General features: G+C 40.2%; 1 protein-coding gene across 3 annotated transcripts in view; it reads left to right on the plus strand.

The window, feature by feature from the left end:
• The window catches only part of pde10a (phosphodiesterase 10A), a 63,845-nt gene that overhangs the window by 944 nt on the left and 48,170 nt on the right, over positions 1-14,731 (plus strand). The window lies entirely within an intron of this gene.

Below are 14,731 nucleotides of genomic sequence, written 5' to 3' on the forward strand. Positions count from 1 at the left end.
CCTACACACAAATAGATTAATGATGGAGCAGCTACAGTGTTATTTCCACCTGAGCTGTAATAGTGGAATTGATTTATTGATATGCATTGTGTGAGCACAGAGGGACAGTCATGACTTCTGTATGAGAGCCAACGGCCCTGCTATGCAACAAGAGAAATAAAAGTACAAACTGCATGGGTACAACCACTCCAAGGATGTTTCCGCTGACAAATCCAACAAAACGAACATTTTTAAATCGGGGAGAACTTCTTTTTTTTCTCCTTGTGGTTGTTTTCTGTCACTTTATAGTCATTCTGCCTCTCTTTGTGGTCTTTTAATTATCTTTCATCATCTTCACTTCAGGTGGTTTTAGGACTTTGGGGCTCCTGGCTTGAATGAGCCAAACAGTGGTCACGAATAGCATCTATCTCAAAGCTGGTATCAGCTGCCTCTAATGACTCTGATTTCCTATCCCACCATGAACATATTCACGTCATAGAAGAGGATTTGCTAATGTGCTTCATCTGACATTCCCGCAGGAAAATTCCGTTGTGGCAATAATATCACTATTTTTATAGCCATCTTTCTTTTATTTCTGATTATTATCAACAAACTGCTTTATGTTGTTCCGATCTGCAGTGATGGAATTAAAGCATGAAGTATAAAAGCATCCACTGACGGTAATTCTGTAGAGAATGAAAGAAATTTTGTTATTGTGTGTTGTGAACTATTAGAAGCTCTGTTTTCTCATGGAAGATCTGAAATTCTGTGATCTGATTGTTCAGTTAGTTGTTTTAATCTAATATTGTAAAGTTGATCTTCTGTAGCGGATGTGAGCCGTTAGTACCGAGAGCTACCCTGGTTAAAAGTGAGCCAGCTTTGTGAAACCGAAATACCTGGGTTAAGAACAGAGACAAGTTTCTTGCTTTGATGTCCATTCGCAACACTAACAAGTTAAGAACATGTCATCCTCCAGTTGAGGAGGTCCCACCTAGATACCTCTGGCCCTGCCCCTGATTTGCTGTTCTTAAATTCTCTCTGTGGTTGTTGATTTAATCCCTAAAAACTCATCTCTTTGAATCAAATTTCCACATTTAATTTTTTTCCCCCATACAACAATCACCTCCTGTCTTGAAATGAAATAGATATATCTCTGCACTATTATATTCCTTAGAATATTTAGATCTACAAAGTCCCTGCCTCTCTCTCATTGCATCCTTTCCCACTTGCTGCAGCTTGAGCACACCAGCTCACCTCCAACTCTACTCAAACACTGTAAAACTATGCTAACTATTCTCTACTGCACACTGGAAAGTAATAACATTGGAGTAATTCAACCGTCATGTTTCAGCCAGAATCTTTACCATGACATCTGACTGCTTATTCCACTAATGGTGTGTCATCTAGCACATTAAATCTACCTTTTGGACATGTTAACAAAGAAAAAAAAAGGATCTTCACCAGAGAGAGGTCTTTAAGCTCAACAGCAGACATGAAACTTACTCCCTATAACAAACTGTGTTCTTACAGGTCAGGTCCTTTTGACATTAAACACCTTGTGACATGCGGAAGTCTTAATCCAGTCATGGTTATGATCACAGAGACGTGTTCTGTGATCAGCGGACAGTAAAGGAAGGCCAGTATAAACAAAAATCAGCCCTCTGTTCAGGAATGTTATGGTTTTCTTCCCTCAAAGTGCCTGCGATCTCATGTAACTTGCATCAGTCTGATACCACTCACTCTGAGTTTGCATATTAATGATTTATATGGCCAAAGTGAGTGCAGCTGGTTTAGGTTTCTACTGAATCCCTGGTCGCACTGTTGAAAACACTGGTTCCGCTCATCCTTCAGTTCGAAATTCAAGCATTCCTCCTTTTCAAGAGGCAGCTTTTGAAATACCTCGATCAGCAGTGCGGCTGCTATTATGCCGGCAAACACATGACAGGAGTTGGAAGTTCAAGGCCAAGAACAGCATCACCTTCAAGCAGAGAGTCGTGCCTGCTCACATGAATGGTGTTGTCACGATGGAAATGACTTGCATGGAATAGAGCTCTGTGGTGCTTCCTTTGCACAATATTATTCAAGTTTAAATTTTGAGATTAGACAACAATGAGGCTGCATTAGTCATGATTAGATTTGCAAAATACGTATCAATAATTAAATAAATATAGTAATTTCATCACTATTATTTGTTGTATCTGATTTTGAAGACTAAATTTCATTCATCTAAAACTGAATTTATTAATTTTGAGATAAAACTCCTTTAAAATACAATTTTAAAATGACCCACCCACTCAAATTACAAAAAATTGCATCAAGTAAATGTTGATCCCAGTTAATATTAAGGGATGTTCTCTGAAAAATTACATTTTGTGATTTTGTCAGCAACGTGCCTTTCCATAAACAGTGTCTGATGTAGAGTGGTCAACAATTTTCATGATTTTATTTCTTTTAAAATAACAGAGAGGTTTGTGAATTATCACTAGAGTTACATACACACTGACTTCATTAAAGTAAATGTCATTTACCTCCTATTGTATTAAGCTACATTTTGTGTAAGTTGAATGTACCGGCTCATCATGACATCCCAATATACCCACAGATGTCGTGCAGGACTTCTCAGGCCTGCAGATATGTTCATCTGCAATGAAGATGTGACCTGTTTACATTGCAGTCTTTGGCTCTGTATCATTTTGGGCTCGCGCCCAAATGAGAGTTTCCCTTGGCTAACACTGATGGAGAGCCGGGCACTTCCTTCCCCAACTGTGCCTGGCATCTGTGACTACTTAGGGGGTACACACCCACTGAACCCCTCCCACTCAAGATTTTGCCATCCTGAACGCTTTGATAGAGGTTTGGTGCATTCTGGTACACTAATACAGTCATAATGATAGAGCAAATGTAGATTTTAAGCCTAATTTAAATGAGTTTGTTTGTGGAATCTAATAAGAGAATAACCAGATAGTATTCAGTACTTAAAAGATGGATCTGGCAATAAAATGCATTCAGTCTGCTAAATGCTTATATTAAAATTAAATCAAAGTTCTGTGATAGATTCATTTGCTCAAACTGATGTGACAAAAACAATAAAGCTGTAGTACACTTGTACATCTTGAGCAGGACCTGAAAATTCCCTGGTCTCTGTGGTGCTGTTACTCACGCTGCTCCATTCACTGTCGCCGGAGCGCTCCAGCTCGTGTTTTCTCATGGAGATCATTTTTGTTCGCTCAGATATCCACGGTGAGGCCAGGAGAGGAGGAGTAGAAACAGAGGCATTGAGATTCATATCAGGGGCACAAAGCATTTTTTGTCTTGCCTCTTGGTGTGCAGCCGGGACCTGCCAATTACAGGGCCACTCTTAGGTGCCCACCTCAGCTCTCCACTCACCAACCACTTCTTCCACAGCTGGCTAACGGTGTAAATGAGCAATCCTCGAGTTACAGGGTGATCAATTAATATCATAAAGACTGTATACTGAATATGAACTGAGTGTTATGCATGAATGAATACTAATAAGCTTTAAATATGGCAGAATAAAGATAAAACAATCCCATAAATAAGATTAAAACGAGAGGGCATATATTTTAAAATGCATGGTTAACTTAATGCAAAATGACATGTTAGTGGGTGCAGTGAAACACAATCCAGGCGTAGTATGATGGTGTAAAATCATGACTACATTAGTAGTGTGTGTGTGTGTGTGTGTGTGTGTGTGTGTGTGTGTGTGTGTGTGTGTGTGTGTGTGTGTGTGTGTGTGTGTGTGTGTGTGTTTCTGCCAGCGTAATGAATGCAAGTACAATATGTGCTCACCTTTTAGCTCTGTTTTGGTCTCCACCACCTCTTGCTAAAAGCCCGACATTCTTTGCCAGTTTGCCATCAACTTTTCTTGTTTGCTAACTGAACACCCTGCTGCTAGTGAAGTCTAATGTAAGAAGAGCAACAAAAATGAACAAAAACAGCTCTTTGTAAAATGCAAAAATCAAACGAGCTAAAAATAATGAAATGTGTCCTAAAGCTGTCAGGAACTGCAGAGTTTGGTGATAATTCTTTGGCGATTCTCCGTATGACATTAAAAAAAAAGTGATTTCAACCATTGTTAGGCAGCTTTATGGTTTTTCAGTCACTGCATGTGTAGATATATGTATGTAAACACATTATTTCTACAATAGTACATAGACATTTTTCAAAAGTTTGAAAATTTCCCCGCTGCAGGATCAATAAAGGTTTAATCTATCTTTACAGTTTAATCTATCTATAGCAGAGTTTTATACACAGGGATGTTAATTCTAATAATTTTACTAATAGGTTAATAAATCCTGCAATTTTTTTTTACATTTTTTATTTGTTACACACAGGAAATTTGTCTGGTGGGAGGCGGGATAATATTTGAAATGTCATCTTTGTATTCCTGCATCACAGTCAGTAGAGCAAATGGCTGCCATATATCCTCTCCACTGTAACAATGATGGCGCTCCCACCTCATTAACAATACGTCATGCCTTACAAAATGGCCTCCACTCACGGGAACAAAAAGGCCCTGTTCCTATGAGACAGGAGATCGGCATGGTCAAGGCCAGTTAAGAGTTTCTCTTTCATTTTGAGTTCCAACTGCTGAGAGAATACTTCCAGATCTCCTGGATGGGTTTGTCCATGTAGATTAAACCGAGGCTGCTCATCAGCGTCATACACTGGGATGGCTTTCCAACAGCGTGCCATGTGTGTCTCTTTAGCTTGGCTTTGTGCCCACGATGCTGAAAGACTGTGGAAGTGCAGCAGAGGCTCGCAGGGCTGTGTGCCACCGCTGTGACGCCATGGAGCACTTAGTGTGTAAAACCGCATTCAGCCTCACACACATACACACGTCTTCACGAATATTCTTATCCACGTTCTTCTCTTAGGACTGAAGTTGTGCAGCAGCTCACAGCTTCAGAGGCTGCAGCTGCACACAGTGTGGAACAAGATCAACTAGTACAAGAATACCACTTTGTGGTCTTAATGTGTATTGCAGGTCACAATAGTGCACTAAAAGATTTGCAAAATAGTCCATTTTTTTTCCTTTAGTAATGTTTGTTAACCTTTTGCAGCTATGCATTATTTAGTAGCTTTGTTCTAGCTCTGACCTTTACCTTAACTTGAAGGTAGCTGGTAGATGCTTCCACCAGTGTTCTCAGACAGACAAACACTAGGTGGGGCTAAAGCATAAAAATGAAAAGCAGGGAGCAGCATCAGAAATATTCACAATGAAGCAGACAAGCAGTAACTTTGAATTAAGATATTTCTTTTATTATTAATAATAATTTTAAATGTGGATTTGGTTATGGCTGCTTCAACCTTCCCTAAAATTACAGATTTGTATATGCACCTTTAATTTCAAAGGTAGTTCCAAGATCACAATTTTTGTGAGCTAGTAAAAAACAAACATGAAAAAATGTTGTTATATTAAACTGAAGTAGCTCGATTTCAGTTTGACTGCAGTGGTAAACATTTTGTCATTACCATTTTTTTAATCCAACAATTGGATTTTAAAATAAGAACATTAAAGAAACCTATACTACAGCTGCTGAAATGTTGAGTGTTGTTCAGATTGATCGTTTAGATTAAAGTGTGAGTCAGAGACTAGAGCAGTGATGTGTGTGTGAGTGTGTTTAATTCATGAATGGACTGTATCCGTGTATTGTCAGTAAACAGATAGACCTGACGTCTGGCGGCGTGGCTACCTCGGTCTGTTCTGATGTCTGCTGTGCAGTGAGATCGACAGGCCTGTATGTCAGCACCCATATTTCTCACCTATAATTCATACTTACTTTGTTTGGTTTTCTGATGAGGGATGCAGGCAGCCAGTTACCGCTCAACCCCCCGAGCCGCTGCCCAAATTCTTTCTCTGCTTTCCTTTTTTATAAGAGTTTCTTTTCCCCTGAGGCACAGGATTGATTTATATCTTCCTGTGCAAATTATCAATCACATTTTATTGACTCTGTTTTGCTTTATGCACCAATTACTGTATCTTTTTTAACACACTGAATGGAAGGGATGAAAAATAAAACCCAAAATACACAACTGATTATAATATATTCTTTATTTTATTTTAGAAAAGCAATGTTTTCCCATTTTATATAATAATAAAACTTGGTGTGCCAGTTAGATATTTGCTAAATTATTTATTCATACTTGTCTGTACTCTTGTCCAATTTTTTACGTTGCTAAGATTGAAAAATTTTTCCTCTTCTTTGTTCTTATGACATTAAGGCACATCTGGCAAGTTCTGACTAAAATCAATCAGTACTACAAAACAATAAATATAAAAAACATATATAATAATATGTGTTTCATTTGTGTTGTTGTGTCTCGTGTCTTTTTTTTTTCTGGGTGCATCTACGTGTAATGCTGCACAAGGACCAGAGTCAAACAGGCAGTCAGCTGCACCTCACTGTAGACACACACACACACCGTCACAAGAACACACACTGAGTGTGTGTGTGACATCACTCAGCTGTAGGTAATGATCCAACTGTGTTTGTTTGGTCAGGGCATTGTTAGCATGTCGGTGTATATGTGTCCAACAAGCCCAGTGGTAGCAGCATATAGCAGTGAGGGGAGGGTGTTTGCCTTTTGTAAAGCTCTGTGTGTGTGTGTCCATGTGTGGTACAGAGCAGAATGATGGTTTGATGGTGAGCCGATGAGGTCATGGCTCATGTCTCCTGCTTGCGTCATCACCTTTAGGATGTGACTCCTGCCAGCAGAGCTGCAGCTGCTGCTCTGGCTGTTGTAACAGGGTCGGATGCACAAAAAAGCCTAAATCTAAAATGTGTTTTACCCCACGTAATGATGGGGGGGAAAAAACAACCTTTACTAGAAAATATCTGCCGACATCCCTGTTTTTTTTGCCCATGTGCACGCTCAACATGTGACCGCATGTCTGCCGTCATGTGCGGATCTGGGGGAGCACATCTGACCTCCTGTTTCGCCTGCAGTTTTACGAGATTGCACAGTGAAGCGTTTTACACGGCCGCGTGACGTCAGCAAAGCCAGTGAGCAGTGTTTGTTTTGTTTGGTTGTGTATTTTTTGTTTGTTTTTCATCCTCACCTCCCCCACAGACCCTCTGACCACATGCTCATCATCATAATCATCCTCCAGAATTACGGATATGATAATCTAGGTCAGAAGTGGTGCCAACAGAAACACTGCTCGCTAATCTAAATAACCAGGATTTGCATGTGCGAGAGGATGCAAGAGTGTGTGTGCTTAAATGTGTGTGTCAGGGAGAATTTTCTTGTGAGTGGGATTTTTATATGAATTTATTTCTTTTGCATATTTGTTTAAAAGAAATATGTTTTTTTTTTTTAAAATCTGTAGCATCCTTATCATTTGTAAGAGAATCAGTAAATGTACCTTTTCTGAAAAATCCCTAATTGATCAGTTCATATGTAAGCACACTTCAAGACCAATGAGCAGAAGCCATTTAATGCTAATGTAATATTGCATAAATATAATTTATAAATAAATTCTGGAGCCGTCCCTGTGCTGGTAATGCCTGCTTTGATACTGACGCAAGAAAACCATTTACTTCTGGAAGAGCTATCAGGCTATAAGCTGCATTTACTTAAACATTACGTTAACAGCTTAATGCTACATAAAGCATGACGATCAACAATGTATGTAAAAACGGTTTCTGTATGAGCAAATGCCAAAATCTACCATCTTTTTTGATTTCTTGCATATTCAAAGCGAAATCTTTCCCTGTGGTTTTACCTATAAATTACACGCCTGCCGCTGAGCTGATTCAGATGTCATTGAACGGCACGAGATATGTGTATAATGCGCATAAATTACATTTTTTACTGCGTGTGTGCATACGTGTGTGCACAGAGCAGGCATAATTTGTGCCAGCTCTGTGACGTAGAGGACATGAGGCCCAAGCGGGTGCTGTGAGTGGCAGTAAAAGCATCTCCTGCTCGAGCCTGCCCCATCTCTGACTTCATTGGCTCGAGCTCTGACGCAAATGCACCCCCCCCCCCCGCCCCTACCCCTCCGCCACCACCACCCCCCTCAAGCCCCTCACCACCACCACCACCACCACCATCACCACCACCCCTGCACACTTCTTTCATCACGTTTTTTTTTTTTTTCACCCATTTAAAACATTTTTTTTCCCTTTCTCTGATTCATGTGCCTTCTGCAGTTTTCTCTCCACTGCAGCGCTCGGCACACAGCTTCCACATCACATATCTGCACCACCTGTCCATTTGTGAGCTCTCTGAACGCATGTCTGTCCCCCCCCCCCCCCCCCATCTTCTCTCATGCGTTGATAGGAGCCTTATCAACGTTCCTCTTATTTATTTCTCACCATATTATCCACGTTAATCCTCTTTGCTTTTGAATTCAATTGTGCGGCGCGAGGTCTGAGGCACAGGGAGCCACTGAGAGCGTTAGAGTTGTTATATGGTCACATTAAATTTGTCAGCATGTGGCACACGAGCAGAAGACAGCCGCCACTATCAAGCTCTTCGTCACAACTGTTGAGATGTTCAGTGAAATGTGTTCATTGTGGACCACAGCAGCACATTTTCAACACCAAATGCACATTGCAATCATGTAGTGAACAAATAAGCAAAACAGTGGAGGAAGACTTATTTTATAGGGATTTTGCTTTTTTCTCTTTGCACTTGGCCAAAAGAAATTAATTGCATGTGTCCTTCGCGGTTAAATCTGCCTGATTATAGATTTTCAGCCGACAAATAAACTGTAAGTCTAGAATTACATTTTTTCGCTTTCTATTCACCTTGCACATACAGTAGTAAATGAAACAGCAGATTTGGTGCGAAAAACTATATTTGTATGTTGTTAAGCTAATTTGACATTATAGCATTTGGTCTCAGTTGTACATTTGAGATGTCTTCTCTACACTGTCTGCTAACTGTGTGCGTGTGATGCTCTGAATTTCAGCAGAGGAATTCTGGCAGTGCTCTGAATTTACAAATGCTTCATTTTGCAGTCAGAGTACATTCTGCTGCTTGGAGTGTTGCCTTACAAACCTCTAATGTTTTTATTTTTACTGACTACAGCGTCCTGCCTTTAGGTTGCAAAGTATATACGAATATCCATTAGCTTCCAGGGATGCCTGACCTCTGACCTTCATGTAGAGAGGGCAGTGATATAGGGCCTTCCCTGCAAGGACTCAATAATTTACCATTCCGGATAATGCTTTCTAGTAAAATTGGTATGCAATTAAACATTCATTTTTATGAGAGATGACATTCTTCTCGTGCTGCACAGTTCATTAATTGCTACATTACAGTAGTAAACACATTCATAATTTCATCACAAGCGGAATTATTTCAGGAATGAGTAGAAATTATGACACTGATGTAAAACAGATTTTTCTTGGTTTTTACTTCCTTTTCACACCTCCTGCCTTGCATCTGAGTTCATCTGTGCTCATCTACGAATTCTGGTTCCAGTTTACATTTAAAAACACAAAAAGCCATCGGTTTTAACACCGCAATTAGACCTAAATCCTATTGTGTAAAAATCGGCATATAAACAGTGTGCATTAAAATCAATGGAAGGTGATCATAAATTGAACTGAGATCTCAGAAATGATAGAGATGTTGAACATACAATCAGTCTTTTACACCTGAGCACTATGAACTATGGCCTTACACCACTGCCATTTTCTTTACTATTTATTTTCATCCTTTTTGGTATTTCCTACAGTGTAGAAGTCCTTGTCACTGTTAAGTTCCGTTGTTGATTTTGGGAGGAAGCAGGTGGCCATATGCCTTTATAACAGAGCTCATAGAACGGTTTCCTTTCTCCTGATCAAGAACAAGCAGCTTCATTGCTTTCACTGAAAGGAAAAGAAGGGTTTTTACAGCTCCTTTGTTTGTTTTTTGTAGCTCTAAGCCATTGATTCTCTTGGATAAAATAGCCTAACATTGTCCTCCCCAAGTTAATGGCTGCAACGTGGGAAAAATCCCCAATCACCACCGAGACACAAGTAGAGAGACAACTTTAAACAAACCCTCAGCTGAACCAAAGTTATATGGAAGAAAAACAAGGGTGAGCAGAAAAGTTATTGCCTAAACTATCTGCTCATAAACATTTTTCAGAGTTCATTCCCTGGTTCAGCTTTGCCCTGCTGTCTGTGTTAGCATTAACAGATATTTCCTCTGTAAATACGAGACTGTTGCTGACATTTTAGGCATGCTCACTTCAGGTTTCTCTACAAATTAGGTGGCTCAGATAATCTAGTGAAACTGCTAATCGACCTAAAACCTGTCAGATTATCTGACAGCTCACCTCTTGCCCTGTTAGGTTTAGCTTTGGCAAATTTGCTGCAGTCTTTTATCTCAGCAATTACAATACCCAAACAATAGCCAGGCTTATATAAAGGTGCCAAGACCAACCAATAAGAGTTACAGATTGTGTTGTGTATTGATGATGGTCTGCCAGGCCTAACACATTGGATTTAGCAAAAAAAAAAAAAATTAACTAAGGGTGTCTACCAAATTTATCTGTCGTTCTCAAGATTGGTCAAGACTTTTGGTACGAGACAACCCATCTATCCATCCATTCATTTTCTTCCGCTTAGCCCAGGATCAGTGGCACCACCTCCAGTGTCAGTAGTAATGCAGGTGTTGTACTGGACCACTGAGGCAAAAAGGGGGCCAAAGATATCATGTATGGCAACTTTGCAAGTCAAATATTGTGGCTGTTGTGGTTTGCATCGCGGAAGTGATTATGAACTGACGAGATAATAGTCAGATTCAACTAAACCACCACCACGCACCAGTCCTTCAAATCCAGCTGTACTAAGGATCCATTTAGTTTAGATTACAAAGATTGAGCCTTAATGTAGTTTTGTACTTTTTCCAGAAAGATCAATTTGATAAACTGTCTCGGCAAAACTGTCAGGAGGAAACTATTGAAGTAGTGGCCTGGCCTGCACAAATTAGGTTGAATTATCCAGTTAGACAGTCCAGTCAGTCGACATGTGGCCAGTCATGCACTTTTATTAGACCTTGTCTTCAAACTTTGGAGTGCCATTGGCAGGTAGAGGATAGTGAAGATGAAGAGTATGACATTCTGCCATTTTGGGGACCTGACAGCTATTTTTTGTGTTCCCTTGTGGACTGTGCTGTTTGTTGGGGTAATGTAGCTCTTAGAAAGAACTTTGTCCTACTGAAATGGCAAAGGAATTTCCGAAAAAAAGAAACGGTATTGTTATGTGCCTGCGATATCGGCAAAGGAACAAAGTAGAAAGCAGAATCCTTTATCACAACCATACTGGAAAGATCAAGACTGGTCCTAATTTTCATCCCAAATGAAAATTAGGACCAGTCTTGATCGTCCTCACATCGTCCTCCTCAGATTTCTTGAACATACGGTTAATGTCAGTGAGTCCATAAAAGGCAACTTTCAGCAAATCAGCCTGTTTCCTGTTAACAAGTCAGAACTGCACCTCTTCTGGAGTGACACGCAGGCAGCTGAGGAGTTTAAGTTGTATTACTGGCCACTTGTCTTTGGGGACACAACATGTATTCCCTGCTGTGTTGTCTCCAAAGTGTTTCCCTTGATGCAACTGTGCTGACAAAAAGTCATCCTGTCTTTAATGGTTCCATTGCACCAGACTCTTGATTTCCTGTCACCATGTTGTCCATATGGAAGGAAATCTCCCCCAAGTTATGACATACGACAGCTGTTCAGGTCGTAAAATGTGACCTTCTGAGTGATGACGACATTTTCTCTGAGAAGATGCTCTAGTCTTATGCTCATGTGAGCGCCTAACTACAGGAGACAGAGCTTCAAAGGTGGAGCTAAACCTTGTGGTCCTCACAGGGAAGACTTTACCCCGACTTACTTGCAGATTGACACACCACCTACTAGAGAATAGATTTTATGGGTGTATTTGTCGTCTGGATTGGTTGCAGCACTGAAAAGATGTGAAGCATCAGCTATAAATGTCTGATTATTTAAAATGTACATAAGGATCTCATTAAGGGCTTGGATCTAGATTCAAACTTTTTGCAACATGGAGGAAACAATCAGAGCTTCTGTTGGGCAATCGAAAGTTTGAAGAATCATCTGGTTCAACAGAAAATCATTAGGGTGTAATACAAGCGTTCTGGACTTTAGAGAAACCGCAGGAGATGAGTCAACTGAGACTAGCTCTGTTCACTTTGCTCTGTCCTCCGTGCAAAGACATAACACAATATGAACGATTTAGTCGGATTATTTTTGCAATTTTTTACACACGCATAGATGTTTAGCCTGGACTAGATTTACAAAAGAGGACAGTGGCTGTCCAGGTAACTCCAAAGGCAACAAAGTTTATAGTCAGGATTTAAATATTCAACGCCTTCTGCATGTGGATGGACTTGAAAGCCATCACTTTGATGCATTGTGGTCAAACTCAGTCATCCGATGAAATTATGTTCATAAAAATAATCTCAGAGGTCGACTACTGCATTCATTCCCTCTTGGAGACTTCATTTTGATCTTGGCTGCCATTTTCTGTGAGAAACAATGACAATGGACAGACTTAACTTAGCGAACATGCTACCTCATGCACCTTGTATGCATTTTCTGAAACTACTTAAGTCATATTTTTTCGTACATGCTCAGCACTTTGCAATATCCAGATGTGCAACATCATTTGCACTCCTGGAGAAAAAGAAGAAGTCATCCCACTGTTTTCATGCATACATTTGCACATGCTATTTTTTCTCTGCTAGATGTTATATTCTATAGTTACACATTTCTTATTGTGCCTTCAAAAATGTAAGATTGTGTGAGTGTACTGACAGGACCGCTGATTAATTTTGTTGCACGCTGGACAATGGCAATAAAGAATTCTGTTCTGAACTACAAGGTAAAAATGGAGAATGAAAATCAGAGAATAGTGCTCAAAAGAGTGAATAAATAAGGTGAGATCTAATCTGCAGTTTTTTTATGTTTGTCTCCAAACACTTCATGCTTATGGGTTCTACATGTTTTAATGTCAGTATAATGAGCCCATTACTGATTTTAGGTACTGGTTAAATGGGTGAAGGTGGCAAAAACAATAGGGGCAATACTGGAGAGGGTGGTGATGCCTTAAAAATTTCATTTTCAATTGTTTTGTATGTTTCACTTTGGAATAAAAATCCAAATGTATTATATAAAATCCTCTTTATTGTATTTTGGACCATTAACAAAATAATATATAAATAACAAAATAAAAATATAATAATGTTAATATTATATTCATCCCCTGCTATGTTTTTTTTTTTACATTTTTATGATATCTAAATATACCGTACATTTGCACACACACTTTTTCAATTAAATAAAATGCAGCTAATCACGAACATTTCCTGAAATAACCAACAATGCTTTCTACCCAAACAAGCCGAGCTCAAGACACGTTGCCTTTTTCTGTGCGTGTAGGACCCTTCTTTGAAACAACACAGCTACGACCACAGCAACACACACTATATTTGGTTGCAGGCAGGAAAACAATAACTACACCTGTGATCATCTCAGAAAAGGTGAGAGGAGGCGAATGAGCGGAGAACAATGAGATTAATGGATCTGATGTCCTAATGATTTCTTAGAAGAACAAAAACAGAACGAGCTTGAGAACACTGTGCGATAAACAAAGATGTCATCTTTTCTCTCGGGACTGTGAGGATGTCTGAGCGAGCAGCAAACCTTTCCTCTGGGTGCGTCTGATATACCACTATCTGACAGCAGTTACTCAAAATGGCAATGATTAAGACGACAGAGGGCAGGTAATGGTGTGCTGTGATTTGTATTTCCATTAACCTAAATTATGCACCTATCTCACATTTGTCCTAATGGATCACAGTGCAATGACGTCCATTGACGTCACGTTTGAGATGAGCCGCATTGCAGTCGCATGCAAATTTGTGCATGCCAGGCTTTTGTGTAAATGTGGACTGTTTAAAAATTTTTTTTTACTATTGTTATTGCATTTTCTGACAAATAAGAGTAAACAGAGGCATTAATATGCTCTTTGGTTGTTGAACTAGTTGCGAGCCAAGCTGTGAAGATGTGCATAACTCCCTCAGCCCCCCAGGGACCCTGTATTTTCATGGGCCTGCCTCTGACGTCAATGCTCCGGCTGTCCTGTGGATTGTCAGAACAGACTATTCAGTTGGGGGGAGGGGACTGGAAGTCTCTGTGGTGTGTGTCTGCCGCATGTGATGTGTGTGTGTGTGTGTGTGTGTGTGTGTGCCTCCGTAGATGTGCTCCTGCATGGTGTGTGTATATGTGTTCATGTTTGCGTGTGTTTGCATGTGATCTGTAAATGTTTCACTTGCATCTGTGGCGTGTGTGTGTGCAGTGTGCAAAAAGCTTGTACAGTGCCTTGAATCAGAAATGTGCTTAAGTGGATGAGGTCTGTAATGTGGGGGGCAGGGGGGTGAGGCCGTGTGTGAACAAGAACACACACGTCTGAAGATGTGCAGCTCTCATGTTGGGAGGCAGGGCGCAGTCATCAGGAGGATGTTTGCTAAAAACAGCAGAGAGGGGGGAACAGTTAAGCATGGCTGCCGACCACTCACTCTCCAGTCAGCTGTTGATCCCCCCGGCGGACAATAGCAAAGCCGCTCTTTCACCAAAAGCCATAGGTGCCTTCTGCATGTGACACACACTTCCCATGTTGACACAGATGAGATTTCAGCTTCTTTCATCATCACCTTTTTGATTTCCATAAATTTTTCTGTAGCACACATGCTATCCATTCAC

The sequence above is a fragment of the Acanthochromis polyacanthus genome, chromosome 15 (assembly GCF_021347895.1).
Source record: "Acanthochromis polyacanthus isolate Apoly-LR-REF ecotype Palm Island chromosome 15, KAUST_Apoly_ChrSc, whole genome shotgun sequence".
Classification (NCBI taxonomy): Eukaryota; Metazoa; Chordata; class Actinopteri; family Pomacentridae; genus Acanthochromis; species Acanthochromis polyacanthus.